The sequence below is a fragment of the Lactuca serriola genome, chromosome 2 (assembly GCF_051521515.1).
Source record: "Lactuca serriola cultivar US96UC23 chromosome 2, Lser_US96UC23_V15, whole genome shotgun sequence".
Lineage (NCBI taxonomy): Eukaryota > Viridiplantae > Streptophyta > Magnoliopsida > Asterales > Asteraceae > Lactuca > Lactuca serriola.
The window spans coordinates 219,050,710-219,055,519 of NC_136409.1; the positions used below are offsets into that span (position 1 = coordinate 219,050,710).

General features: G+C 41.4%; 1 non-coding gene across 1 annotated transcript; it reads left to right on the forward strand.

Moving 5' to 3' along the window:
- Positions 1-4,286: 4,286 nt before the first annotated feature.
- Positions 4,287-4,393, forward strand: LOC145091121 (small nucleolar RNA R71). The gene has a single exon (XR_013702009.1). It is a non-coding gene; the product is annotated as a small nucleolar RNA R71 (small nucleolar RNA).
- The last annotated feature ends 417 nt before the right edge of the window (positions 4,394-4,810 follow it).

The following is a 4,810-nucleotide window of genomic DNA, read 5'->3' on the forward strand; positions in this document are numbered from 1 at the left end:
AGTTTTTCTGAGAGTCCATCACCAATTGAATCTTTTGTTACTTCCATCGTCTTTTATATGCTTGAACTCGTCGGATATATGCTTTTTTGAATTCTACTTTTTAGCTTTTATCTCATTCACTTTTAGCTTGTGTTTGGTCCCTTTATTTTCCAAATTTTCTTCCTTCTTTGGCTTTATGGGAACCATCTTTTCATCCCTATTCACGCTCTTCTCTTTGGAAGTTACCTTGTCCTTGTCCTTGTCACTTGATAATTCGTCAACTTCCTTTCTTACCCAAGAAGTTAGATTTGTGTAGACAATTACTTCAACTAAAAATGGAATGGATGCTCTCGATTTCGTGCGTTTGACTTGTTGAATTGCCTTTAGTTCTTCTTCCATTAACTTCTCCAATTCTCCAAGTTCATCTTCATCATCAATATTGAAAACCTCCTCTTGAACATCATTTTTTAAACCATCTTCTACCCCAAAAGTTTCCTCTTCATCTCCAACTCTCAAAGTGAGATTGGACTCGCGAATATCAACCAAGGCACCGACCGTATTTAGTAAAGGGTGACCAATAATAATTGGAACATCGACATCTTCTTTCATGTCCATAACCACAAAATCAACTTGAAAAACAAATTTCCCAATTTTTACTAAGATGTCTTCTACAATGCCCCTGGATTGTGTCACTGAACATTTGGCCATGTGAGTGGTCATTCTTGTAGCCTTCAATTTCAGAATATTGAGCTTTTTATAAAATGAGAAAGGCATCAAATTTATGGTAGCCCCAGAATCGGCTAAAGCATATGTCTTCAAATTATTACCAAATTCACACGGAAGAGGGAGGCGTCAAGGATCTCCTATCTTCTTTGGTAACTCTCCCAATACAACTCTTGAACTTTGTTCACTAAGAATCACCTTGGAATTTTTCTTCAATTGTTGACGAGTATCTATTAAGTCTTGTATGAACTTCGCATATTCGGGAATTTTAGATAACGACTCAAGAAAAGGATTATTTATTGGAATACCCTTCACGTGCTTTAGAAACTCCAGATGCTCTCGTTCCAGTGGATAAAGATTAGCTCGGGACGGAAACGATAAAGGAGGACGATAAGCTGGAATAGTTTCTGAAATTTTCTGTTCAAACTGGCCCCACGTCGTGAGCATAGAAGGTTCACGTCGTGAGTCTGGTGTTTCAACAAAATTTTTATTTTCAAGCTTTGTCTTCTTCGACTTTGGTTCGGATGGTTTTGGCTCCTCTTCTAATGCTTCTAGGAACTCAGAAATCTCCTTTTCTTCAGTCTCGATCATCATGACATGGGATTGAGTCTTTTTATCGGGGAATTTTGAAGATAATTTTTCGTTCACCAAAGTTGTTAGTTGACCAAGTTGAGCTTTGAGATTGTGGATTGATGCTTGATGATTTCTTAATAGGGCTTGCTGGTTAATCATCATAGCTTGTTGATATTTCATCATCTTCATTTGATCTTTTAGTGTTGCATCAGTATCATCATGCCTTTTCTCAGAAGCTTCCATAAAACGAACTAGCATGTTCTCCAAGTCAACTTTCTTCTCTGCTTGTGGTTGCTCTTTTTGGTAGAAGCCTCGGCCTGTCTGCCTATATTTTTCTTCCTTTTGCTTCTTGTACTCATCATATGGCAGCCACTCCTTCTTTGGTCAAGTGTGGACCATTGCACCTTTCACACCCAACTCTAATAGCATGTATTGTCTGGTCCATATTTGTCATTCTCCTATCCATAGTATCAAGCATGGCTTGTACAACATCCATGTCTGCAGATTGTCCACCTCCGCTTCCTTTAACTCCATCTAGCCTTGGATTGTGGTACTCACGAGAATTCTTTGCAAAATTTTCAACTAACTCCTTGACTTCCCCCAGATTTTTCTTAGTTAGTTGTAACACCTGGTCTCAGGTATGCATTTAAATTTAATTCAAACTTCATATTTTTACCCTTGGACTCGGCGAGTTGAAGTCTCAACTCGCCGAGTAGGATCGACTCCAGGTTGGGGGATTAAGTGACCTACTCGACGAGTCGGAAGACCGACTCGGCAAGTAGGAGCTGTCTGAGTGAAACCCTAAATTGGAGGGTTTGCACCCTATTTAAACAACTTATGAGGCTTCTACCCTAGCCTTCATCACCCCAAGTCCTGTCCTCGAAAGCCTAATCAGTTGTGAGCATCTTTGAGCTATATTGTGCCTTTGCGTCTTGTTTTGAAGCTAGAAGAAGGAAGGGAAGTTTGGTGAATCAAGGAGCAAGTAAGTGGATTCCGAGTTTGGTTGCAATTCCAGTGTTTTTAACGTAAATAGCCCCTATCTTGACCTCCTATGTGTTAGATCTAAATTGGGGATTGAACCTTGGCATCTTTGGGGGCATTTCCATGTCATTTCGGATTCTAGGGTGTAATGTAGGGTAGAATGTAATGTAGGGTAGAAGCTTCAGATCTGGAACCTTAGAGGGTCCTCATGGCATAAAGGTGCCATCTTTATGGCCATGAGAACCCCATGCATGTAATAAACACCATTTTTGGTCCTTTAAGCTTAAAAGTCCCATGCATGGACGTAAACTTCATGACTTTACGTGTTATATCGACCTTAGGAGCCCATATCTACCTTTTGGATGAGTTTTGCACAATAGAAATCGAGTTATGAACTTGGGTATAAGTCGACTCGACGAGTTGCTCATGCGAATCAGCGAGTCGGGGTTTGGTTCTCCAACCTTTTATGATTCGAAGGGATCCAATTGAGTTTATAATGGATCTAGACGAGTCCAGAAGAAGGACTCAACTAAATAGACATAGTTATGGACCTGGAAACCATGGGACTCGACGAGTGGATGAACACACTTGGAGAGTCCAAGGCAACCTAACAACCCATGATGACGGACTCGAAGAGTTTTTCATACAACTCAGCAAGTCACAGACTGGTCATACTTATATGATGAAGATGAACTCGGCGAGCCAGATAAGGATAGTCCTGATGTTATGTTTGAAGGAGAACTAGTCGTGTTCTTGCTAGACTCGATGAGTAGATTCGGGGTTGGGAACAGATGAAAGAATAGGGACTCGACGAGTTGGTGAACCAACTCGGCGATTCCGGTCAACTGGGGGTTGACTTTGACCAAGATGTTGACTTTAGTCAGGAGTAAAATGGTCATTTTACTCTAAGAGTAGTTATTAGTTTTTGACTAAGTACTTTTATGGAAATTCATAGTCGAAGAGTCACCGGAGCAGCAGACAGAGATTCCTCACCCAGAGTTGCAGTAGTCAGTCACGCGGGGTGAGTTTTCCACCAGTAGGAATGGGTCTAAGGCACCAATGTCGGCCCATTCAAGTAGTAGAGTATGACGAGGTGAGCCTGATGTCGGGGATAACCCAATGCAGTTTATATGTTTCTGGACTTCGGTCTGATGCCGGCGCAATCCCGGGAAGTAGTTAAGTGTGCTTGATGTCTTTGTGATTCACGCATGTATATGTGCTATATGTTAGCTGTCTCGGACTCCGGTCCCATGCCGGGCAAGCCTAATGTAGTATATGTGATTATGTTATACGTTTCAGGGTAAGCCCGATGCCAGGTCAAGCTCGATGTATGATAGTCATTATGCCATGTGTTATGTATTTCGGGGCAAGCCTGATGTATGCTAGTTTATGTGGTATCTGTTATTTGTTCCGGGCTTCGGTCCGATTCCGGGGGCAAGCTCGATGCAGATTATGTGATTATGTTATGTATGTGTCGGGGGTAAGCCTGATGCCGAGGTAGGCCCGATGCCGGGATGAGCCCGATGCCCGATGCGGTCAGATGCGGGGGTGAACCCGATGTTGGACAGTAAGCCGATACCGGGATTAGTCCCGATGCATTTGGGAGTAGTCCCAGAGTTATGTTATATGTGATATGTGTTTTGTATGGTATGTAGTAGTTTGGGGGAGCTCACTAAGCTTCGTGCTTACAGTTTCAGTTTTGGTTTCAGGTACTTCAGCTACCAAAGGGAAGAGATCGAGTTGATGGCATGACACACACCACAGTCTTCAGCCTGGGAGTTTTACTCTGATATTTTGATATGATATTCGATATGAGACTTGATATGTGATAGATAATATAACATTTTGAAACACATGGTTTATGATTTTTATACTTTGGCAAAGATATTATGGTTTTAATATTATTTGAAAAATGAAGTTTTTGGGTAGTATTTTTGGGATGTTTCATTAGCGGTCCTTGAGAATCAAGGAGCTGCCTCGTCATGACATTAACACCATCATAAAATATTGAGACTTCTTGTTGTATGTTAAGGTCATTTTGAGTACAATTTCTTAATAATCCTTTATAGCGCTCCCATGCCTCATAAATTGATTCACCCGGATTTTGCTCAAAATTGGCTATTGCCTTCTTGAGTTTAGCTTTCTTGGAAGGTGGGCATAATTCTTCTAAAAACTACTTGCGCATTTGGGCCCAAGTAGTGATTGCACCAGGTGGTAGTGCCTTCAGCCAGTCTTTTGCAGCTCCTTTAAAAGTGACTGGTGGCATCCTCAGCAAGATTGTCTCTCTAGGAAAATTTGGGACGTTGAAATAGTCTGCTATGTCTTTAACTTCATTCGAATGCTTGTAAGCATCCTCATGATCCTTTCCAGAAAATGGTACATCCTTAAGTGTAGTAAGGATGTGTCCTTTCAGAACAAATGTGGAAGTTGCAAGAATTGCAGGTTGTACTAGGCAAGGACCAGCATCATCTCTAATTCTCTTTTTGTATGCTCCCATGGACATATCTGCAATGTTTGCCATCTCGTTTACTGGCTCGTCTTTGGGTTCACTTCT